This window comes from Strigops habroptila, chromosome Z (genome assembly GCF_004027225.2).
Source record: "Strigops habroptila isolate Jane chromosome Z, bStrHab1.2.pri, whole genome shotgun sequence".
Lineage (NCBI taxonomy): Eukaryota > Metazoa > Chordata > Aves > Psittaciformes > Psittacidae > Strigops > Strigops habroptila.
Genome location: NC_044302.2, coordinates 54,492,475 through 54,518,871, shown reverse-complemented (window position 1 = coordinate 54,518,871; position 26,397 = coordinate 54,492,475). Strand labels below are relative to the sequence as shown.

General features: G+C 41.6%; 1 long non-coding RNA gene across 1 annotated transcript; it reads left to right on the top strand.

Moving 5' to 3' along the window:
- Nucleotides 1–501: 501 nt before the first annotated feature.
- LOC115600561 lies at nt 502–21,548 on the top strand. Its single transcript, XR_003989048.1, has 3 exons — nt 502–672; nt 4,492–4,495; nt 21,537–21,548. It is a non-coding gene; the product is annotated as an uncharacterized LOC115600561 (long non-coding RNA).
- Nucleotides 21,549–26,397: the final 4,849 nt, after the last annotated feature.

Genomic DNA, 26,397 nt, shown 5'->3' with positions numbered 1-26,397 from the left:
AAAGATTACACAGCTCTGGTTCACGTGTGTAGGGAGATGATAGAAAAGACCAAAGCTCATCTAAAGTTAAAACTGGCTCTTCTTGTGCCAGAAAGCAAGAGAAGATTTTATTATTCTTGTCAATAGCAAGAGGAGGTCCAAGGAAAACATTGGACCCATACTTGATGAAGATGGCCTATTGATGGCATATTGAGACCCATACTTGATGCAGCCTTGGCTGCAGTGATCACGAGATGGTCGAGTTTGAGATCCTCAGAACAGTGAAAAGAGCATGTCACAAGCTAACTGCCCTGGACTTCAAGAGAGCAGACTTTGGACTCTTCAGGAACCTGCTTAGTAAGGTTCCATGGGATAAAGCCCTAGAAGGCAGGAAGGCTCAAGAATGTTGGCTGATATTCAAGGATCACCTGCTCCAAGCTCAGGAGTGTTGCGTCCTGACAAGCAGGAAATGGGGCAGGAAGCCCAGGAGGTCTCCACGGATGGATGAGGAAATGCTGAGAAAATTTGTAAGGAAAAAAGCAGCTTACAGAAGGTGAAAGTGGCGTCAGGTGTCCTGGGAAGAATGCAGGAACATTGTCCAGGAAGCTAAGGATCAGGTCAGGAAAGCTAAGGCCCAGTTAGAGTTGAATCTGGCTAGGGATGTCAAGGATAACAGGAAGGGCTTCTATAAGTGTGTCACAAACTAGAGACAGACTAGGGATAATGCGGGCCCTCTCTGGAAGGAAACAGGAGCACTGGCCTCCTTTGATTTGGAGAAGACTGAGGTTCTTAATGACTTCTTTGCCTCTGTCTTCACCAGCAAGTGCTCTGACTACGCCGCTCAAGTCTTGGAAGGCAGGAGCAGAGACTGTGAGAATGAAGACCTCAGGCCAACTGTAGGAGAGGATCAGGTTCAAGACCATCTTAAGAACCTGAACATGCACAAGTCCATGGGACTTGATGAAATCCATCCGCGGGTCCTGAAGGAGCTGGCGGATGAAGTCGCTAAGCCACTGTCCATCATATTTGAAAAATCATGGCAGTCAGGTGAAGTTCCCAATGACTGGAAAAAGGGCAATGTAACCCCCATTTTCAATAAGGGGAAAATGGAAGACCCAGAGCACTGAAGGAGATAGGGAATGTTAGGGTAAAGCCCCTCTCAATCATCTGCCAAAGGTCTGTGAAGTCTGTGGAGGTCCCCACTGACTGGAAGCCAGACACCATTATTCCAATTTATAAGAAAGGCATGGGGTAAGACCCAGGAAACAACAGACTTCATAGTCTAACCTCAGTATGTGGAAAAATGATGGAGAAGATCCTGCTGGATGCTTCTGAATGGTATTTGAAGGATAATATCATCATCAGGCCCAGTCAGCATGGGTATATAGTTGTGCTTACATAAATATTTTGACATTTGCTTTTTCACATTTTAACCAAACAGCCTTTAAAAAACAGAATGGGTACTAAATACTTTGTGCACATATATTGGCTACTGATGTGTATGGTATGTACGTTTAGCTTAGTGTCTACTTTTAAGTCATGAATCGTGAGTTTATTATTTCACTTTTGTTCTTCTCTAAACTCCCTCTAGTATTTCTAAATCCTTAATGGGAACAAGGCCCAGACAAAGGTACAGTGTGTTCTGCTACAGTGGCCCTCATTGTATTTTATCATCTTTTCAGCTATTTGAAGTGATATAAAGTATTTCATTTTGGTATTTTCTTATTGTTATGCAGACCATTAATATCCTATCTTTCAGTGCATAACACAAATCCCATTGAAGTCAACGCAGTATCTCCTCAGTACATTTAAACACATATCTATCTAGGCTGTTTTTCAGGTGCAGAGGTTGGACTAACAGGTCGGTAGTTTTCTGGGTCTTCCCTTAGTCCTTTCTTGCGAATTGGAATCGTGTTGGCTGGCTTCCTGCCAGCGGTGACCTCCCAGAGGTTCAATTAGTCTGGTACAAGACTGGACTAAATGGCTGTAATTGAATAGTTTGTGTCAAAAATGTCTAAAATTTCTAGTGACTACCTCAGAAACTGAGTAACATACTAAGTACTCTCTTAGTTACTGAGCTAATAGAAGACAACCTCTCTCTGAAAATGTCCAAGACCTGATCCCTGCCCTTAAGACTGTTCCTGTGGGATTTCTCTCCATTTGACTACGGAGCATTTTTACTGGAAAATGTGTTTAATGTTCCTTGATGAAGAAATCAATGTCTTGGTTCCCTTCAAAAAAAAGCCTTAGCCTCTAGACTTTATAAGTCTGCCTCTTTTGTCCCTCCTTGCTAGTTAGCCAGTATATCTTCTGATGTACTTCCTCTACTACTATATGCTGGAATTTTGTTTCTGCTTTTTTGTTTGTTTATTTTATTGCTGTCAAAATATGCATATCTTTTAGGAGTATCTGTTCCAGTTCAATGATTAGAGCAGTATCTGTACCATTTCTGTGTTCGGACTATGGCAAGTTGGAAACTTGTGCAAGAAATGCCATGGGATTTGAGATGAAATGAACTGCATCTAAAATTCTGTTTGGCTAGCAAATTTTCAGACAGGTTGAACTCTCCAGACTTCAGAAACTAGTATGTAATAAAGAGGTTAATGAGAGCACATCTATATAAACGCACTGTTCGTTTGAGGCAAAAAGCATAAGTATCACTGACAGCGGAGCATAGATTTACCTAAATTGCGGAGTGGTGAACAGATTCAGACAAACTAACTTGTTCTGTCATTCATTCAGCAAGTTTTAGTTCTGTTTAAAACTTGGCTTTGGCTGACCATCTATCCTCTTTCTGTTCATTCCATAAAACTGGATAGTTATTTCTGCAAAGGCTGTCGGATCCTTGCAACCCAAAGCTGTAAGAGTTGTTACTGACAGGGATTAAATCTGAGCCAGAAAACAGTATTATGTAAAAGCTACTGTTTTCTATATGTTATCACTGTGGTCCTCTTTTCTTGATTCTTTTTTGTAGTTGATGAAGTTATTATGCATCATCTCTGGTAGTAATACTCTTCAAGTTTTCCTAAATTAAGATCTACATCCATAATTGCTTAGCTTGAAAAGATGAGTTTAGAGCTCGCAGTACCTCCTCTGGTTATTTCTTACATCCTACACTTTGCTCTTGCTATTGTACTATGAATGTTAATTGCTAATGAAGTTAACCTCCTTCATTATCTCTGAATATGAAACTTCTACATGTACAAATACTTCTTGAGTTTATCTAGTGTATGAAACTGGAATGGCCTTTGCTCCCTGTGTACTGTTACTTATATTTCCAAGCACTCTTTTTTTATACACAATTTAACAGCTTTCCCTTTGGAGTTCACTGAAGGTGTGTGTGTGAGACGCATTTGCTCTGCCCCTTTCTCCTCTTCCACCTTTTCCTTCTCAGAGACACTTCTCTGTTTTTTATTCTGAGGGTATATATTTATATTGGCAGAATTCTTGTGTTTCGTCTAGCATAAAGAACAGCCATATAAAGTCAGGCATTATTTTTCTTTATGTGTTCTCATATTCACAAAAACCAACTTCACCTAAAGTGTGTAGTATTAAGGGAAAGCTAAAGGGAGAAACTAGTGATATATTCAGCTTTCTGTAGATGCGTGCCATTGGTTACAATAATTTGGTACTATGAAAGCCTGTATGTATATAGTTAAAATTAATTTGTGAGCTCACTCATAGGTCCTTATCATGTTAATGAGTAGGAATGTTACTGCTGGGGTCTCACGGATTAGTTTTTTTCTGATTATCATTTCTATCTTAGCCTGTGAGTATACAGTTCTCGAAGTGAATTGTAGAGATTTTATAGAACATATACAATGAGAGATGATGAGATTACTGTTAGAGATCTGAATTGTCTGTGTAAGTAATCACAAAATAAAAGCATTATTTGATGAAAACAAATGCAAAACAATACTGGACACCTTGGTTGGGGTTTAGTAAAAGGAAGAAGTTCCTTCACTTTGTGGTCCTGCCTTACGTTACCTGGAGAATTGGTAACAGGGTGTCTTCACTTCGTGATCTTCCCTGTCCTTCCACCATCTGTCCTTGACATACACTTGAAAGTGAAGAATTAATCTGGAAAGCAGAGATGCAAACACAAGGTTAGGATGACCAAAGAGAAGAATTACAATGTAAGCTTTTAGTTAACTACTATAGGTCTAAGAAAATTAAGTCCTTGGCCAGAAAAGCGTGTGGTGACATCACATTGCTGCATTTTAAAAGTTAAGAGAAAAGCTACACAAGTAATCCTGCATCTGAAAAACAGGCCTGAGAAGCTCAGTTAATTCATATTATCAGAGGAAGCTGAGGGGTGACTTGTGTTAGGGCAGAAAAGAGATATTTGGGAACTTATAAGACAAATGGATAATAAGATTCTGTGGCTAGAAGCTGAAATTTGACAATTTAAATATTAAAATATGATGCAAACCTCTAGCAGGATAATTAAACATGTAAAGACTCTGTCAGAGAGTGTATCTGACTTGCTATTTTTTGTCAACTTTATAAAAGACATGTTTACAGTTTTAATTTGAATTCTGTAGCCTGAATATGGCTCAGACTTTGACCAAAGTTTTTTATAGTAAATCCTGAAAACACAGCAAAGACAAATGATGCATATTCAGTACACTGCTTCAGTATACTGATTTATATACATATATATATATACATACAGGTAACTTGGGGCTTCATGCACATTTTGGTAGCATCACAACATTTTGGCAAGCTAATGTCAAAATATGTAAATGTCAGCAACAAGCAACAGAAGTGCACTACCAATGCATGCCATTCCTGCATGGCACTGACCACCTGGGGAAAAAACACATTGTGTGCTATATATATTCTAAATATGTTGAAACCCAGGAGACCAATCGTGTTGGTTAATGAAACTTCCAGCTTATGCAGATATTGGACAAGAATATTTGTAGGCAGGAACATGTTGCTGGCAGTGCCTTGTTCAGTATACAAAAAAAGAGTAGAATCATAGAATCATAGAATAGTTAGGGTTGGAAACGACCTTCAGATTATCTAGTTCCAACCCCCCTGCCATGGGCAGGGGCACCTCGCACTAAACCATGTGGCCCAAGGCTCTGTCCAACCTGGCCTTGAACACTGCCAGGGATGGAGCATTCACAACTTCCTTGGGCAACCCATTCCAGTGCTTCACCACACTCACAGTAAAGAACTTCCTTATATCTAATCTGAACTTCCCCTGTTTAAGTTTGAACCCATTACCCCTTGTCCTACCACTACAGTCCCTAAGGAAGAGTCTCTTCCCAGCATCCTTATAGGCCCGCTTCAAACACTGGAAGGCTGCTATGAGGTCTCCAAGCAGCCTTCTCTTCTCCAGGCTGAACAGCCACAACTTTCTCAGCCTGTCTTCATACGGGAGGTGCTCTAGCCCTCTTATCATCCTCGTGGCCCTCCTCTGGACTTGCTCCAACAGCTCCATGTCCTTCTTATGTTGAGGACACCAGGACTGCACACAGTGCTCCAAGTGAGGTCTCACGAGAGCAGAGTAGAGGGGCAGGATCACCTTCTTTGACCTGCTGGTCACGCTTCTTTTGATGCAGCCCAGGATACGGTTGGCTTTCTGGGCTGCGAGCACACACTGAAGCCGGCTCATGTTCAGTTTCTTGTCAACCAACACCCTCAAGTCCTTCTCCACAGGCTGCTCTGAATCACTTCTCCACCCAGCCTGTACCTGTGCTTAGGATTGCCCTGACCCAGGTGTAGGACCTTGCACTTGGCTTGGTTAAACTTCATAAAGTCGGCATCAGCCCACCTCTCAAGCATGTCCAGGTCCCTCTGGATAGCATCCCTTCCCTCCAATGTATCAACCAAACCACACAGATTGGTGTTGTTGGCAAACTTCCTGAGGGCGCACTCAATCCCACTGTCCATGTCACCGACAAAGATGTTGAACAGGATCAGTCCCAACACCGATTCCTGAGGGACACCACTCGTTATGTTTTCCAGCTGGATATTGAGCCCATGGCCACAACAATTTGTGTGCAGCCATCGAGCCAGTTCTTTATCCACCGAGTGGTCCATCCACCAAATTGATGTCTCTCCAATTTAGAGACAAGGATGTCATGCGAGACAGTGTTGAATGCTTTGCACAAGTCCAGGTAGATGACGTCAACTACTCTGTCCCTGTCCATCAGTTCCGTGGCTCCATCATAGAAGGCCACCAAATTGGTCAGGCAGGATTTCCTCTTAGTGAAGCCATGTTGGCTGTCACCAACCACTTCATTGTTTTTCATGTGCCTTAGCATGCTTTCGAGGACAATCTGCTCCAAGATTTTGCCAGGCACAGAGGTGAGAGTGACTGGTCTATAGTTCCATTTTACCCTTCATGAAAATGGGGGTTATATTGCCTTTTTTCCAGTCATCGGGAACTTCACCTGACTGCCATGAGTTTTCAAATATGATGGAGAGCGGCTTCGCAACTTCATCCGCCAGCTCCTTCAGGACCCGCAGATTTCATCAGGTCCCATGGACTTGTGCACGTTCAGGTTCTTAAAATGGTCTTGAACCTGATCCTCTCCTACAGTTGGCCTAAGGTCTTCATTCTCACAGTCCCTGCATCTGCCTTCCAAGACTTGGGCGTTGTGCTCAGAGCATTTGCCAGTGAAGGCTGAGGCAAAGAAGTCATTAAGAACCTCAGCCTTCTCCAAATCCAGGGTAGTCAGTTCTTCTGATCGCTTCCAGAGAGGGTCCACATTGTCCCTAGTCTGTCTTTTGTTTGCTACATACCTATAGAAGCCTTTCCTGTTATTTTTCATGTCCCTTGCCAGATTTAATTCTAACTGGGCCTTAGTTTTCCTAACGTGGTCTCTGGCTTCCCAGACAATATCCCTGTATTCTTCTAAGGCCACCTGTCCTTGCTTCCACCTTTTATAAGCTTTTTTTTTCCATCCAAGTTTCCTCATCAGCTCCTTATCCATCCATGGAGGTTTCCTGGCCCTCCTGCTGCACTTCCTTCTAGTCAGGACACAACACTCCTGAGCTTGTAGCAGGTGATCCTTGAATATCAACCAGCATTCTTGGGCCCCCCTGCCCTCTAGGACCTTACTAAGCAGGTTCCTGAAGAGTCCAAAGTCTGCTCTCTTGAAGTCCAGGGCAGTGAGCTTGCAGCATGCTCTTTTCACTGTTCTGAGGATCTCGAACTCGACCATCTCATGACCGGGTGTTGGATTACAGTAGTAGTGGGGTGATGGATTACAACAGTCTCCTCGAAACTCTTTCATTGCCCCTGTTCAGGATTAGAACTTGTGAAGAGTAGAGTGAAGAAATTGTTAAGGCCCCCAGGGTTTGAGGATGTGCAAGGACCTGTAGAACAGGAAACACTGAATGCTGCTCAGCTAATGCTGTTGTTTTGGCCTCCACTGTATGTGATGAGAATTTTAATGTTCTGGTTATCGTACTCCACAGTTCGTCCCAAAATTGTTCATTTTTGTTTGCTCTGTCCTCTGTGGCTTCTGGTTCTCACTTGGTATTTTGGGAATCCCATGCTGAGGAAAACCAGGAAGGGGATATATGAGAGAGAATAAATACATTACAAAATGGAGGAAGACCACAATAAGATAAAATTAGAAAGTTCTTGGCCTGATTGTGTCATGAAAGGGATAATTGCTCTGGAGTGTAGGCAGCTTATACACTTCAACTGACTTAGCAAAGAGAAAATGGGAAGTGTTTGCTTGTGCATATACTGTAAAGAAGGTGGTGTGAATTTAACAACCCTGGACCTGGAGAGACCACGCATGCCATCATTTGTTGCAGCAGTGTGTTTTGTGTGAATCTACTAGGCTTCCAAAGCTACAGAAAGCTGCTAAGGATTTTGTACAATAAAACTGCTTCTATTTAAATATCAGCAATCTAGCACCATCTAAATGGAACATATAAAACAATACAGCTACTACTCATTTCTGTATCTATTATATACAGTCTGTATAGTTCACAATGATTACTTGATAAGCCCATTAAGTTATCAGCAGGGCATATTTGCAGGGTATATTCACTCTAGATGTTATCATTGTTCAGCTCAAATAAAGGGGAAATGCTTCGTACAAAGTATAGCCTAGAAGCTGTTTCCCACAGAGGCTTTAATTAATGATAGTCTGCTATAGCAAATACAGATTATACCAGATAGGAAAATAGAGTATGGAAAGTCCATAGCAAGGCCAAATTAGACTGTGGTGATGAGTTAGGGCTAACAAATAAGTGTGTTGTTAAAAAAAGGATGTAATCAAAGATAGAAATGGAAGCTGATGCAACTCAACTGCAGTGGATTAACTGCTACTAAATTTGAGACTGTGCAGACAGGATAATCCTCGACTAGGCTGTTTTGGTTTGGAATTAAAGGAATTATCTACAGGTTGTTCTTTGTTCTCCCTAATTCTTCCCTATATTTAAATGAATTTGTCTGGAAAAAGTGTTATTACGACAACGTATTTTTTCCAAAGTTAATCTCTGTGTTTCAGGTTTACAAGTTATATTACTAGGAGAATGGAATTAAGGAAATATATAAATGCAATTTTGTTGCCTAGAAATAGCTGTAGATTCTTTTTTAGATCAGAAAAGTACTGTGTCCTGAAAAGACAGAAACGCAAAGCTATTGTCAACAATGTGTACATAGCTTTGTCAACATGGTGAGAATGGGAGTGTAGGTGGAAGGTGTGCAGGGTGGGCTCTTATGTGTCTTGGAGAAAGTCTTGGAGACTTTCTTTTGTCCCAGAGAGACAGGAAGGACAAGTGAAGACCTACGGTGCAGAGTGAGGCTACCCTTTCCAACACTGGCTGCTGTCAAACTCACAACAGTCTCTTCTTACTAAAGACAACAATGCCTAAAAGCTGGTACAGGCAGTAAGCAAGGGGCTCATGCTGCTTTGTTGTCCTGCAGAACTGTATGCCTTGATTTTCCAGGGCTCTTTTTTTGTGGCACACTTTATTATTACAGCCTTCAGAGGTTTATCTCTGGCAGGAGGCCTTCAGCATTGTGTACATCTGTATACAAAACTAGAGTCAGTCATCATGTTTGCATGAGTTTCCTATTGCATATGCTTATGACATGCTATTGTTGTACTTAAAATCTTGTGTATGGGCAGAGGGGCAGTACACCTTATATAAAGCCAAGAATTTATTGTTAATATAGTTGAGAGTCTAATCATTGTTAGTCCAGACATAACTGTTGGGGGAAAAAAAAAAAAAAAAGCTTCAATTCTTCATTTTGTACCCCTTTTCCTGCTGCTACACACATCTTTTCTCTGTTGGTTGGTAATTCTAAGTTAGTTGGTTCTAAGTTTGGTAATTTCATCCTGGTGGTGGAATGCTGTGGTGAATCACCAATATCTGGGGTCCTTCACTAGGAGGAATGTGATGTTTATGTGATTTTTTTTATTATTTTTTCTCTAGGTTTTACCTGGGATCATTTTTCTTTGCTTGCTCATATGCCTTTTCACTTCTGCTCTTTCTTCATTGGTCTGCAACTCCATGTTATGTCTGAATTTACCCTTTTATGGTGCCCATTACAGAACTCATTGTTCTCTTTACTACCCCGACCCCATTTTTCTCTGGCTCCAGGTATTTTTTTAACCGGCCCTTGGTATGAGTGCCAAGTCTCTGCCCTATCACTTCTCACTTCATGCCTGTGCTTCTCTGCACCACATAGAATCATAGAATCATAGAATCATAGAATTGTAAGGGTTGGAAAGGACCTTAAGATCATCTAGTTCCAACCCCCCTGCCATGGGCAGGGACACCTTGCCCTAAACCATGTGGCTCAAGGCTCTGTCCAGCCTGGCCTTGAACACCGCCAGGGATGGAGCATCCACAACCTCCCTGGGCAACCCATTCCAGTGCTTCACCACCCTCACTGTAAAGAACTTCTTCCTTATATCTAATCTAAACTTCCTCTGTTTAAGTTTGAACCCATTACCCCTTGTCCTACCACTACAGTCCCTAAGGAAGAGTCCCTCCCCAGCATCCTTGTAGACCCCCTTCAGATACTGGAAGGCTGCTATGAGGTCACCACGCAGCCTTCTCTTCTCCAGGCTGAACAGCCACAACTTTCTCAGCCTGTCTTCATATGGGAGGTGCTCCAGCCCTCTTATCATCTTCGTGGCCCTCCTCTGGACTCGCTCCAACAGCTCCATGTCCTTCTTATGTTGAGGACACCAGAACTGTACACAGTACTCCAAGTGGGGTCTCACAAGAGCAGAGTAGAGGGGCAGGATCACCTCCTTCGACCTGCTGGTCACGCTTCTTTTGATGCAGCCCAGGATACGGTTGGCTTTCTGGGCTGCCAGCGCACACTGCTGGCTCATGTTAAGCTTCTCGTCAACCAACACCCCCAAGTCCTTTTCTGCAGGGCTGCTCTGAATCTCTTCTCTGCCCAGCCTGTAGCAGTGCCTGGGGTTGCCCCGACCCAGGTGTAGGACCTTGCACTTGGCTTGGTTAAACTTCATAAGGTTGGCATCGGCCCACCTCACAAGCGTGTCAAGGTCCCTCTGGATGGCATCCCTTCCCTCCAGCGTATCAACCGAACCACACAGCTTGGTGTCATCGGCAAACTTGCTGAGGGCACACTCAATCCCACTATCCATGTCACCGACAAAGATGTTGAACAGGACCGGTCCCAACACCGATCCCTGAGGGACACCACTCGTTACAGGTTTCCAACTGGACATCGAGCCATTTACCACAACTCTTTGCGTGTGGCCATCGAGCCAGTTTTTTATCCACCGAGTGGTCCATCTATCAAATTGATGTCTCTCCAATTTAGAGACAAGGATGTCATGTGGGACAGTGTCGAATGCTTTGCACAAGTCCAGGTAGATGACATCGACTGCTCTGCCGCTGTCCATCAGTTCCGTGGCTCCATCATAGAAGGCCACCAAATTGGTCAGGCAGGATTTCCCCTTAGTGAAGCCATGTTGGCTGTCACCAACCACCTCGTTGTTTTTCATGTGCCTTAGCATGTTTTCCAGGAGAAACTGTTCCAAGATTTTGCCAGGCACAGAGGTGAGACTGACTGGTCTGTAGTTCCCCGGGTCTTCCACCTTCTCCTTCTTGAAAATGGGGGTTATATTACCCTTCTTCCAGTCATCAGGAACTTCACCTGACTGCCAGGATTTTTCGAATATGATGGACAGTGGCTTAGCAACTTCATTCGCCAGCTCCTTCAGGACCCGTGGATGGATTTCATCAGGTCCCATGGACTTGTGCACGTTCAGGTTCTTAAGATGGTCTCGAACCTGATCCTCTCCTACAGTGGGCCTAAGGTCTTCGTTCTCACAGTCCCTGCATTTGCTTTCCAAGACTTGGGTTGTGTGGTCAGAGCATTTGCTGGTGAAGACTGAGGCAAAGAAGTCATTAAGAACCTCAGCCTTCTCCAAATCCATGGTAGCCAGTTCTCCTGATAGCTTTTGGAGAGGGCCTACATTGTCCCTAGCCTGTCTTTTATTTGCTACGTATCTATAGATACATCATGTGTCTCCACTTCTGAAGCCCTCTCCTATTGTACCATGTCTATTTTTATAACCTACATCTTTATATTAGAGTCGTAAATACCTCACTGTATGGAAAATAGGGGCTTGTTATGGCTACTTACATAATGATATGGTTGTACTGTAAGAGGACAGTACGACAGTAAAATAAACCAGCAAAAAATTGCTGTCACCACTAAACCAGGTGAAACAAATCTGTAGGCAGGTCAACAAAAATTCAGACAAAAGAAGACTGAAAAAACTCAGTCCTGAGGACTTGCAAATTAAATATAAAGCTTATGGCCTGTAGCCAGAAATGGCAATATTTTATTACAGGGATATACAGCCTCAGAATGCCTTGGTTATTGCACTGAAGGCCTGTAGAAACTAGAGTGCTGAAGGAGCTGGTAGAGGAGCTTGCAAAGCCACTCTCCATCATCTATCAGCAGTCCTGGTCTACTGGGCAGGTCCCAGAGGATCGGAGGGTGGCCAATGTGATGCCTCTCTACAAAAAGGGCAGGGAGAAGGACCCTAGAAACTACAGGCCTGTCAGCCTGACCTCAGTGCCAGGGAAGGTCATGGAGCAGATGATCCTAAGTGAGATAACACAGCACGTGCGGGAAAACAGAGGGGTCAGGCCGAGCCAGCATGGGTTCATGAAGGGTAGGTCCTGCTTGAACAACCTGATCTCCTTCTACGATAAGGTGACCTGCCTGGCTGATGAGGGAAAGGCTGTGGACATCGTATATTTGGACTTAAGTAAAGCATTTGACACTGTCTCCCACAGTATTCTCCTGGAGAAACTGGCTGCTCATGGCCTGGATGGGTGGATTCTTCATGGGGCTGGAAACTGGCTGTGTGGCCAAGCTCAAAGAGTGGTGGTAAATGGTATCACATCCAGTTGGCGACTGGCCGCTAGAGGTGTCCCTCAGGGCTTGGTGATAGGGCCAGTGTTGTTTAATATCTTCATTGATGATCTGGACAAGGGGATCGAGTGCACCCTCAGTAAATTTGTGGACGACACCAAGTTGGGTGGGAGTGTTGATCGGCTGAAGGATCGGGAGGCTCTGCAGAGGGATCTGGACAGGCTGCATCGATGGGCTGTGGCCAGTGGTATGAGATTCAACAAGGCAAAGTGCCGGGTCCTGCACTTGGGCCACAACAACCCCATGCGATGCTCCAGGCTTAGGGAAGAGTGGCTGGAAAGCTGCTTGGAGGAAAAGGACCTGGGGGTGCTGACTGATAGCTGAATATGAGCAGCTTGTGCCCAGGCAGCCAAGAAGGCCAATGGCACCCTGGCCTGTACCAGAAACAGCGCAGCCAGCAGGGCCAGGGCAGTGATCGTCCCCCTGTACTGGCACTGGTGAGGCTGCACCTCAAATACTGTGTTCAGTTTTGGGCCACTCACTACAAGACATCAAGGTGCTGGAGCAGGTCCAGAAAAGGGCAATGAAGCTGCTGAAGGGTCTGGAGGAAAAGTCTGACGAGGAACGTCTGAGGGAACTGAGGCTGTTTAGTGTGGAGAAGAGAAGGCTCAGGGGGGGCCTTATCTCTCTCTACAACTACCTGAAAGGAGGTTGTAGTGAGGTGCAGGTAGGCCCCTTCTCACATGTAACAAATGGTAAGAAAAGAGGTAAAATCCTCAAGCCGCACCAGAGGAGGTTTAGACTTACATGTTAGGAAACATTTCTTCACTGTGAGGGTGATCAGGTATTGGAATAGGCTTCCCAGGGAAGTGGTGGAATCACTGCCCCTGGAAGTTTCAAAAACTGTGCAGATGAGACCCTCAGTGACATGGTTTAGTGATGAACCTGGTAGTCCTGGGGTAATGGTTGGACTTGATGATCTGAAAGATCTTTTTCAACCTAGTTGATTCTATGATTCTATGATTCTTGTTCATCTCCAAGTTCGTCACCACCAGCATTTCAGTCTTGAAGCTGTTTATCTCCTTCTTTCCTTGAATCTGGGAAGCAGCTATCGCTATTTTGAGATTCGTCACGTATGTGTACTTGAGGCTATACAAAATTCTCAGTACTGCCAGAAAGACTTGTTTTCAGGTTATGCCTCTCTTCAGCTGCTCAGAAGAACAATTTTTACTTCACTATTTTATTTAGAAAACACTTCTAATTTTCACAAAAAAAGTTAATGTGCTTTTCTAGTCAGACAGGAATATAGCAAACACTGATGCATTGAAGACTTTAGATCTGCTTTAAAAAAATTACAATCTGAAATGTCCTTACTGTTTATATTGCTCATTTCCTACTGAATCCTCCATCAGCCTCTTTGCTGAAGTTAGCCAACTATTTTGATACAAGCCAGTGCTTTGCATCTAATTTTGTTTTGCGTGGTGACAACGAAAACTCACACTTTTTTCCTTCTCACTGGAAGAAAATTATTTGGATTCTTGCATCAGTTTCCAGGACAGGAATAAATTTTTGTCAAGTGGCAGGAACGATTTATGCAGGTCTATTTTTAGAGTCGGACTGTTCATGCCTGAATACATGTAGGAGTGTGCCTGCTGCGTCTGTACTCTGTCAATGAAGAGCCTTGGTTTGAGTATTCTTCCAAATATTCCTGCAAATGAATGAAGCTTTTTTTCCCCCTTGTGATAAATTAAAAAGACAATAGTGAACATTTGTACTGCTTGATCACTTGTTGATTTAATTCCTAAGTGTACCTGCAATGTACTACATGCATTTTTCACTCTATCTTCTGCGCAATAGTGTGTCATTGCCTTTAGGAGACTCCATGATACTGATAGCTGCTTTAACAGGACTTGGCAAGTTATACTGCATGTACACACTGCATGATTAGGAAGAATTGATGTATGGAAGTAGGAATGAACTACAAAAGAAGATCTTAATCTTGTATCCCAGATGTGTGCTTTGAGAGAGCTTTGAAACAGTTCATCACTGTAGGTTCAAAGATTCAGTTTGTGCTTCTCAGCATATTTCATCAGACCCTAGTAGATGGTGGAAGGTGAAACTAAAACACCAACATGAAAGAAGCTTCTAGTTGCTTCTGTCACTTTAAAGAAACTCTGTTAAAATAGTGGTAAAAAACATATGCCAGGGGATTTGCTGCATTTATCCAGGAAAGGACAGCTTTCCTCTGCCTGTGGAGAGGACGATTAGCAAGGCATGCGCACATGGAGGCAGTGAGAATTCATTAGTCCTGGGCCCCGAGTAAACAGGATTCTGCAAGATTCGATCTCAGGTTGTAACATACAGTGATATTATCCAGTTAGGTGATGAACTTGGGCAAACTCAGTTTTTAAAGCACAGTGCACAAGATTTTTCAATTAATTTATTTTTCTTTTTAAAAAGATCTTGTCACACAGAGAGAAGACAGTTTTCCCCTTCTTGTAAGTGCCCTTGGTGGTTTCTGAAGTGCAGCAGTATGTAACTGCATTTTTGTCTTCAGCATGGTATTTTCTCAAGATTTTTGTGGCTAATGCTGCTATCTGAGGGAAACTAAATTCGCCTGCAAAAGGCCTGTCTGTGTAATGACACTTCCATATGTTCAAGGGATTTCACCCCTTTCTATTTTACAAGCATCTAATTGCTACACTTATTTTTTGACTGAACTAGCTCCCCAAAACTAGTGTTTAAGGCTTCCAGTATTTGTCTCTCGCCAAATGTTCAGGTTCTTTCATGTATGGGAGCAAGATCTTTTAAGGAAATAGGCAGTGCAGTATTTCTTCACTTGGCCAAAATATCCTGAAAAATTTAAGTCTAAGCAGATATGGTTTAGCCGCTTTGCAAGGCTGCTTTTAGTAACTTATGATGGGCAGTAGCTTTCACAACAAGAAGGGCTAACAGTTCTTCTCTTAGCAGGGTATGGTTGTTGTTTAAATATGAAATGCTAGGAATCCACTCCTGAAATTACAGAACTATTGTTCTTTTTAAATAGCATGCAAGCAAGCTGTGAAGTTTTCCCATTAGTTTTGATGGGAATTGAACCGTATTTCCAGTATGCTGACTGGCAGAGAGGAAGGAGAAAAGGTTTGGTGAATTTGATGGATTAAAGTTTTTAAAAGTTTCTGTAGAGATTAAATTTGTAACACAAAAGTTTATATTGCTGGAATCATAAGCCTGAAACCAAGTCCAAAGAAAGATACTGATTTTTTACTTGGGGAAAATTATAAAAAAACCTCGTATCTCATGAAGTTTCTTAGAAATTGTCCTGTAGTTGCTCACAGGTCAGCACAGATCATCTGACAATATCTTAAGCCCTGGCCGGCCTCAAAGAGGTGAGCAGTGCTCAAAACCGGCTTTGCCAAGAGGCCTGCCAATCACTCATAAGTACTGAGAGAGGAGTCAGAATTCAAGCCAGCCTGTTTGCTGTCTTTTTTCTCCCTTAAAGCACTTCTATGTCCAGTGACTCATAGGAAGCCTTGCACGACTCCTGTCCGGGGACAGGACTCCTCCCTCTTACAGTTTCTGCAGAGACAGCAGTCAAGCAAATAATGTATTAATTACTGAGCCAATCTGTGACTTTAGGGTTTTTCAAGAAGGAAAGGTTTTGAAGCAGGGCCAGTCTCATTTTTCTTCTCCCCATTAGCCTCTGGCTCATTTGGCCCTTGGGCCAGACCTGAGCTCCAGCTCTCTCTGCAGTATTCATTTGGTTTTAGTCTTTAGTGCCTAAAATAATAAATTGAACGCTATCATGTGGCCAGCCTTAAAAATTGAATTCATCTCTGTCTCTTGCACATGTGGTTAATAAAAAAAGTGTTTTAAGATTTGGATTCACAGTTCGCTGGTGCCAGGACTATGTGAAATATTAAAATTGCCTAGGGCTGGAGCTTCTCTGATTGATGGGCAAAAGCCAATTTTTTGTGTCTATTTAGACCACTTAAGGATATATATCATAGTTCTGCAGTAGAAGTGATGCAAAACCCAAGCTTGATAGACATAGTATTATTTAGCAGGTATTTCTCAATTTTGCCTTGCTCCAGCAGCTCTTATATCTGGGAATTTACTGGCTTTATTTAGGGAGGAAGAAAGCAAAGACTTGGAAGTATCTTTTTGCAGAATCTGAATCAGCAGGATACTCTCCTCATGCTTTGGCAATTTGGCTAACATTAAAGCTAGCAGAGCTACAACTTGATTACTGAGTTTAAAAATTCACTCTGGATCATGTCAGTAGGAAATTCAGATCTGGATCCTGATTGAGACAGGGATTCTCTATACCACTTTCTGCTGTATATCATGACAAGCAAGATGTCACTGCATAGAATAGTAATAAACAATAAAGTGACCTAATGCATTAGAATAGCGTTATCATATAGCATTATTATATATTTAAATAGCAGGAGAAAGATTTTTCTTGTGGCGTGACTAGAAAGAAATGTTTGTGATTGCAGAGTCTGAGGCTCAGTCTAGTCATATTACATTCAGAAATACTTGAAGTTTGTTTAGATGTCTGCTAGCCATGGCAGAAGTGTGTCAGTCTTAAAAAGAAATCTACTGCACGGCACGGACAATGTGCATTTCATTTGGGAAATAATAATGCTTCTGCATTTCAATGATGACCACGCTATAACGCATTCATGTGCTGACTGCTAAAAAGTATATTTCTCTGAAATTGAGCAATAAATAAACAGCAATCCCATGTTAGACGTGTGCCTGACTCTCCTCAACTCCTGCTTAGATTTTTGCTAACCCAGCTCATGCTAAAGCCTGATGTATACTGGGAGCAGTGCCATGAGATCAAAGTGAGAGCACCAAGTAATATACAGGTGGCCAGGAAGGGCTGAAGGGCCACTGTTCAGCCACAATCACCTGTAAACTGCTGTCTCTGCAGCCATTGTCTTTTGTCTGGCAGTTTCCTCAGAGTCGACTAATTTATGGAAATGGTATAGACCAAACATCCAAGCTGCAGGATATAAAACATCAACTTATCCAAAAAGCTTTTGAAGTGCATCTAACAGCAGCTGGACTGCTGAGGCTTTCTGAGGCTTACTGGTGTAATACAGGGTATGCCTGCACCACGAGGGAGGAAGGGTGAGCACTCTCACCATCGGCTAGGGAACCAATTTTTTTCTTTCTCTCATAGGTGCAGAAGATTAAGAGTTACAGGTTACAAGTTAGGAAAAGCTATGACATGAATGGTGAATTAACATGATAGACTAGTCTGGCCAAAAGGGGATTGAGCCCCTGTTTGTTGCATTTGCTTACTGTATTTCTTAATAAACTCATGAAATAAAGGTTAAATCACAGAGAATATATCCTGTAAATCTGAGAGATCTGAATGGACCATGACAGACACATGTGTGATTTCATGGGGAAGGTGACAGCACTACAGCTTCAGGCTGCCAGCCAGCCAGGAACAGTCTGCTCATGGCTTTTAACTTTCCCATTTGAAAGTTGGAAATAAAAAAAAAAAATAAATTTAGTTCTAGGAGCTTTGATGTTTAGGAATCTGGCACCCCTTCTCCCTCAGCCAAAAAAAAATCTTATGTGTTGATACAGTTCATTAACATTATAGAACACTGTGGATAGGCATATTCATCAAAGGCAAGGTACTCAGTGTGATAAAAGCACGAATCGTAATGGCTGCATCTACATGGTTAAAAGAAAGGAGATTACACTTTTGTGAAACTTGCTAATAAATTAAAAACTGCAGTCCTGGTTGAGTACCTGGGGGATGTCTCTTCTCTTTGTAACCCAATTAATCTTTAGCCTAAATCCAGTCAGTACTTCCAGTAATGGATCTCCTAAAGTATACACCAATGTCCAACTTCACAATTCATCCTCCCTGAGAGAAGGATTTCATGGCCTAGTCATCCTCAAAGCCAGTGCTGAGATCTTCTAGGCCTTTTCAGCCTCTCTATCTCTCTTCCTTGGATATGTATAGATGCCTTAATTGTAGTGATTTAATTATTTGGGGAACACACAGCATATAGAGCTAAAAGAAAATTGATAAAATGTACATATGTTCCTTGTACGTGACTCTAATAAATCATGGATCAAGGCAGAATAGTACATGCCAGGGGATAACTGCTGCTCAAAATCCTCATCACTTATATTGCCAAAACACTGACTGGACTTGGAAGAGGGAAGTTCTGTGCCACCACTTTTCCAGCTGTGTTGTTCTGCTGCACCTGTGTCTTTTTTAGGGGCAAGCTTGCTCTCCCAATTTAAGACGACTCTGGCTAACCAGATTCAGCTCTTCTACCCTTTCTGATCTTCTGCTGGAATTTTTCCAGTTTGATACTATAGGGCTATGAATGCCTTATATGTGGATCAATATCTATGTCTTTTAAAGGCAGATAAGATATTCTTTGTATATGTTGGGGCCATCTAAAAAGAAGCTGGACTCCTATATTTAGGAAGCTGAAATAAACTTTAAGTCAGTATTTTTGATGATCCATTTCAAAATTTTCTCCTACAGAAAGACACTCTAATTGGCACTGACAGTTACAGTTATGCTACATGCATAATACAGAAATGCAAATAATAAATTTACATAGTTTCCTAAGCTTTTGCATGAGCAATAGGAAGGGCCTTTTTTTGCAGTGGAAGCAGCTCTTGGGTTTGCAGCAGACATTTAGAAGAAAGCATTAAGAAAAATGAGAGACGTATCCGACAAAGAACAAGGGAGTATCAATGAGGGGGGAAGCAATGGCAGAAGTAGCTAGGGATTACTTTGAACCCTCATGGGTTATATTTTTTACACCAACTGTATAACGTTGATGCATTATGTTGATTACACTGAACAAATTGTTGATGTCAGTGTTAACACAGCTCTGATGTATTGGCATGTCAATGACTGCTGGAGATCTCTCAGTTACGGAAATGATTTGTGCAAAAACCTATGGAGCTAAATTTCTCTTCTCTGGAACTACAAGGAAGGCAGGTCCCCGATATTAAACTGACATATCAGCTGAAAAATACCTTTTTGCTTTTTGTAGGCCTTTATGTAGAAGAAAAGGAGACAAGTCAGGGAACAGGCACAGATCAGGGGCAGTTTCATTCTGGTAAGAATTAGAAATAATCTGCCCTTGTGGGCCATTTCCATACATATTTAGGAAAATACTAATCAATTCCCAGTTGGAGTGGAAATCAGGTTTTGTCACTTCTAAGTTAGAGCCTTAAACTGTAGTTTAAGAATTGGTTCTGTGCTTATAGAAATACAGAATTTGTGAAGATTTTGCAGAAGAGAGAGAAGTCAGCTGTCTGGATGCATGTGGGCTGACTGCTGCAGCAGAAGCAGTACAGCCTAGTCACTGCAAGGCCTCATTACTGTGTCCTCGCAACATCTGCCAACCTCCTCTTGTGCCACAGCTGCTCTGCAGCAGAAAGGAGCCTCAGCAAGGGCTTAAATGCTTGCACAGATGCTGTGTTACCCTCTGCAGTTCTTCAGGTTATGGCAGGGAGGTATCTCAGCCTGAATGCTTCTTCATTAGTGTGTCAAGACTCATAATGCATTAACACTTAAAGACTGTTTAGGTGGGCTACTCGTCCTGGCTTGTGAATCAAGTTTAAAAGAAAATGGCCATAATTACTCACCATGGCTTGGAAAAGAAAAACAAGTATTTACCAAACAGAAAAAACTGTGTATGACCCAAAAGGAGGTTTCAAAAGCAGCTATTAAAATCCCTGCCAGTACTTCAGTGGGGATGGTCTGCTCTCTGTGGTAGTGTCCACTTTGACAAGGCTTTGCAGCATGGCAGTGGTGGTTGAAAAAAAACATGTCGTGCCATAAGTAAAGCATCTGAGAGCTTTTCAAGGTAAAAGGTATGGGTGGAACGCATGTTATCTGAAGAGATTTGTAATATTTAGGAAATGTAAACTCCCAGTTTATAATTGGTTCAGGAGTTCAGAACATATCCTGATTACTCTCATGACTGTGTCTTGCTTTTAGCTAACTCTCTAGAGCAGCTTGTCCAAAGTTATCCTGCTGAACATCTGCTTGTGAAGCAAGCCCCTGACTGAATGCCATGAAGAGAGCTGCTGACTTGGTGCTGCAGTCTTTGCTGGTCTTAGCTCTTCTGAAGGCTTCCTGCTCCACTGTGGGTGACATTTGGGAGCAGCCAGACCAAAGCATTGATACCACATTGAGGAGTGAGTCATGGGTCCTTTGTGCTTTATCAGTACAACCCAAAATCTCATTTTCTATCCAGATGGGTTTTCTTTATAGGGAGAGTTTGCTTTTATGCTACGTTAGGAAAAAAACAATAGGTCTCGTGTCAGCAGAGAACAAGTAGGAATGAGCAGGACAGGACCCTGGACAATTGCATGATAGTCTCAGGAGTGTCCTCGCTCAGGATCCCTCACAAGCTTAAAAATATCCCTATATTCATGACCATTTTTCCCCAGACATATTTTCTTCTTTTTGAAAACATTATCCTAAAGGAGGGTCTGGTTGTGCGCAGATGCCTTGCTCTCCCAGCTCCCTGATAGACCAGCTTCTTCATTCTGGCAGTCTGGTGAGTATGATACAGTTGATTTAGAGCAGAAAGAGCAGGGTAAAATTTGGAGGATAAAACCAGCCAAAATCAGATGAGTGAACTGTATGAATGGAAACACCTCCTGTATCACATCATCTCTTTGCACCTCACACTGTCCCATCTTACTCTGCAGCACCATTACGTTTAGGATGAATTGATGTAGTGTGATCTCCATCAGAATCTTTTTTATCCAAGAGTCCTAGACACATTCCTTAAGTTTGCTGGACTAAAGCATTGAACTTTGCAAAGGCTGGTGTCTACTGTTGTGAAAACTTTTTTTCAAAAAATAACTGTCATCTAAAAGAAAGCTCTTCCAGTCTACCTAAGTTCTCCAGTTTGTCTTTTTCAGTATGCATCCTCAATTATATGCTGCCAGCTCCTTGGACTGTGAGAAATATTAATTTTTAAATGCAACAAAAACTTAGCAGAGAAAAATATTGTTAAGATTTCTGGACATATCAGACCAAGAGCCAAATGGTACTTTAATTAACATTAGGCATTTATTATAAAAGCTATGATTACAGTAAACTTGTCTGGTGTTAATGTGAATGTCATGTGTTCCCATAGGAGACCCACTGAAACTCAGCTGTAATTAATGTACCATTGCAGCAAAGTGCCAATGAAAGGTCACGCTTTCCAGTTCTTGTCCTTTCAAAACAACTAAGCAGTTAATCACTCTTCTATAACCTCCTGCTCAGTTAAATGCCATTCTGACAAAAAGATGCTGTTTCTTTATATGCTGTTATTCCTGTCAAATTATCTACTCAGCCTTTAAAAATTAACGTTTTTTCTCTATGTCACAAAGGTCACATGTGGAAGGAGGTAATGGAAATTGACACAGTAGTAATTCAGCTTGCAAATTTTGCTGTTAGCAGATCTTTGGTGTCCTTCATATGAGATACATTTCACTTATGAATGGGAGATAAGTTACACAGTTTAAGCCTCTGAAGCTACAGAACACTTTCTGTGAATTCTTGTGCATAGTTCTTTTGCAAGAACTTAATTTTGCATGAGTGTTTCTCTTTGTAACTTTATTTCTTTCTTTGTAACATCCTTTACATCAATACTATAAGACGCCAGTTCTTTATTTCTAGTTTTATCTATATCTTAGCTGATCACTTCGGTTTCTACATTTAGATGGAATGTGTTTCTAAATTGGCACATTAGCAGCTGTTTTTCGCTGAAGTCTTGGAAGTGATGGTGCAAGTCTAACAACCACCTTTACTTTTATTCATAGTGGACAATTTTTGCGTTGAGGGTGGTGGGTTTTTTGCATACTGTGGGAAATATGGATTTGTCACCTGCCATGCAGACTTGTTGCCTGTTATATAGCTGTGGTCGAAGGTGAAACTTTCTTATAGCAAAATCAGAACATTAAAGGGGAAAAATATATGCAAATTCCCACTGAGAGCAATGTGACATGCTGCTATGGTGGAGCAGGACCAAACTGCCAGTGAAAGAAAAGCTTCTGTGTTCACCAAACTGAGACAGAAAGGTATTTGCCTTGAGAGAACACAGACTAGCACAAGAACAGCAGATCAATTGGAAAGCTGTTGATGGAGCAATAAACACAGCACTTGAACTATCTATCCACAGAAGCAATTTTATTGTTTCCTAGCACTTAATCATTTTAAATGACTAACAGACCTGATCTGTGGAGTAGATCTGAGATCAGCAGACCATGGTATTCTACAGAGGGTCTTGGCATACCTTGTAATTTATCCTAAAAAGAAATAAACGCACTTTTTATGGAGAAAAGAATCTCCTATAGGAATACATTCACAGGTTTACCTTTATTCTTCAGGGCTATTTTAGCATGGGCCATTTTTCTTTTTTTAGCATTCTTCCTCATATGTTTGAAATCTGTATCTGTCTGGACCTGGAAGTCAAAAAATATATGTCCCTGGAAAGTTTTTGTGCAGTAATGAATTATGAAGGCTCAGATCTTCCTCTAGGCAATTTATTACAGAGCAAGACTCTTCAGTGTCATGAATCTCCAACTGAATATATTTTACTAGGCCACAGCTCAGATTTGAGAGTGAAGATGGATGTCAAAAGTGATTATTCTGCCAGCAGTAGTGCTACCTTCAGTCCTCTCTGTTTCCGTCCCTGTGTGGACAACGATGTTTATGTAGTTGGATACCTGAAGATATGGAAGCAGTACCCAGTATCCATGTGGGTATCCAACTGGAGAAGTACTAACAGAATCATGCTCTGAAGACATGAAAATATTTGAGTCATCAGTGTGCTAGCATTTTACTAGCAGACTAAGGTCTATATTTATAGTAGATGCCTGAGTCACTAGCAGCAATGGATGCAATTTTTCTAGAGTGGAAACATCTTTGCAAAGTTATGTTAATTTGATATGAACATATTGATGTTTTGAAACTAAATTTGAATATATTGACATACAGAGAACAGACTCTTTATCCAGAGTCCTTCACTAAGCATCCAGGCTAATCTTAGACACAGATCGTAGGTTTAACTTTTATTCTTCAGCTTGGGTTATCTGTACTTTGGGTACTGATATTTAGCTAGTTTATTTACCTGCTCATTTTCTTTTTGAAGGAGCAAGTAGCAGCGATGGGACATCTAGCGTTCATCCATGTCTCTTAAACAGGTATAACTTTGTTTCTTCTTCTTCCCATATTGCAGCTAGAACTACTGCTGTGTAGTTAATGGTTTAAATTAATTTAAATTACCTTCTGAAAGGATAAAGGAAAAGTTGAAAGAATTTTCAGGACAGACCCACATAACCTGCCACAGCTGTTCTATTGCTGTATCAGGGTTAACCTATTGTTCGATTAACCTATTGTTCTGGTCACAGAATTAGCATTTAATCTACTATTATAATACTTACATAATTTCTAAATTTTGTTAATCTTGTAACTCAGACTTCTGAATTTTAGTATTTGTCATTTAGAGACTCTTAGCTTCCCTGCATTATCTTGTGTTTTATTAGAATACATATCTTGAAATATAATAGATCACTCTTTTTATATTAAATCTGACTTCATTTATAGTACTTGTCAAGTCAGTGACACTGCTTGGGCTAAGGTATGATTTAGCACAAGTAAGAGGACAAGAAGTCTGAATCAAGGCTTTTAATTCTTGCAGCATACCAGATAACCACATTCTTTCCCCGCTGCTTAAGCTTTGATATTGCAAATCAGTGTGTAAACCATGACAAGAAGGCTGTGGGGACAGATTTTGGGGGTAACTCCTTCTAGGTTGGCTTAATTAAATTTCTGTATTTCCAAAATATTAACCAATGGGTGTAGTTCTTTGTACAAAGAGTCATGAATCTGAAAAAGTACGTGCCTCTCACTTAGTACTAGTGTTACATTTTATCTGTCATGAGGATCACCCTTCCACTTTGTCCTGTTTATGAGGGTTGACTAGCGATGCAAATGCCTGAGACCTTGCCATGTTTTGCAGTTCAGGTGTTCACAGAGCAGCCTGTGGACTACTTTGTTTCAGTGAGGTAATGGGGCATCAATTCTGGTAGCAAACCAGTAATAATAGAGTTGTATCTATCATAGTTAATATATTGCCTCACTTGGCTGTATTTACAGGACCTAAATTTGCAAATCCACCTTCTCAAGATGTACAAAACCAACACTTGCAACAGTGAGTCCTGGACATGTGCAAACCTTGCTGATGCTTAATAAGGTGCCTTAGTAGGTAATAAGTTAGCAGCCACACTTGAAAAACCTGAAGGCCCATTATGGGCACATATACAAATGCTGCAACTTCGTTTTGCTGGCCTGCCAGTTAGAATTGTTTTACATACAGGTTTATCTTCCAGTTTAAATGTATTTCAACTTTCTTTTAGTTTTGTTTTGATGTTTCTTTTCTTTTGCTATTCTTCGATGTTTCAGATTGTTTTGTATTGGAAAGCAATTACTTTCTTGAGCAAACACCTGTTTTCCTGATGTGTTTGCTTCACCATATTCTGATAGTTAATTTTATTGCAACAGGTACATTTGTCTCAATGAGATGTGAGTTCTGATACTTTAAGACCATTTATTTGCCCACAGAGGACAACTATAACTTGCAGGAGCTCATCTGCAAGAGGCAGATGGCGGAGATGAGGCAGACACCACTCTTTCTCCTGGTGGCTATCCCTGCACCTGCAGGGATAAACTGCAGTGGAGTCTCTAGCTGAAAAAAAGAAATTTGTAAGAAAAGACATGGAGTTAAATATTAATTTCCACCAGCCTGAAGTTTAAGTGTTAATGGTCATTGTATGTGCAGAGAAAAAGCGTGAAGATTTTTGCATACCAGACTATAGTCAGTTCTTGGTTTTCTACAATGCTTGGCAATGATATGTAGTTCAAAGACTCAGGTGCCATGAAAAACACATATACCAACAGTTAGAACACGGAGTATTACTTTTAAGAACCTTTGATTTAATCTACTTGATAACTTTGCTATGTTGTCATATAGTTAACAGGGTCATTAAAAAACATGACTGAATCACTTATGAAATGTGTGAAAACTATTAGGGAGGAATAGGGATAACAGGTTTCAATGAAAGCTGGAGTTTTTTGGCAGTTGTGTTGGCATTTATCACACAGCTTCTAAACTAGCCATGAATTTTGTAAGTCAGCATCTGCTTATTCTGGGATTAATACAGCACGTATTAGTGATCGGTTGTTTATATCATTGACACTGTACCTGTCATGAGGCAGAAAATGACTACAGTAACCAGTACTGAGAACTGGTGCTGCAGTGGATGAGAGTCCATTTGGCAAGAGAGAAGGAAGGCTTGTCAGTTGATCCACATTGATCCTTCCTAGCAGACGGCACCAGTCAGAGAAAAAGACTCCATGTATGATTTGTGTCAGTAGAAGCTTCTTCCAACTAGGGCTCACTGTGAGATAAACAAAATGCTTTCTCTCTTGCCTCCCTCCTCTTACTCTCTGCCTGTAACATAAATGCAGCTCACCCTCTTCTGTTGTGGCCATGCTCAACACTGCAGCTATAAAAAGGCTGAAGCTCGGCTTGGTTATCCTGAGGAGCTCTCTATGCTGGACGAACCTAATTCTCACTGCAGGCATCAGAAGCCAGGAGGGATTACTGATATGACTTTACAGCTGGAGGAAAAGAGATGGAAGGGTAGAAATACATTATTCAAGGCCAAAAATGAGTCAGAGAAGAGATGAAAGGCCTTTGGAGGATCCTATCCTCCTCAAAGGTAGTTAGAGAAAATTATGTTCGGCACAAAGCCTTCAAAGTGCTGACCTTTTTTCTTCCATCTGAGGTGATGTTCGCTCCAAGACTTTGACTGCTGGCAGCTGTGTTGAGAAGGATCCACACATTTGGGATAATGTGGACTCAGGTTTATTTCCTGCACCGGCTCTTTCAAGACAGGATCCTGAATACTCCACATTGCTAATCCCTACATGTGGCTTTTTCATCTCTATGCAGAGAGGGTTTCCAGTAAACTGCTGTATTTTTATTCATACCTGT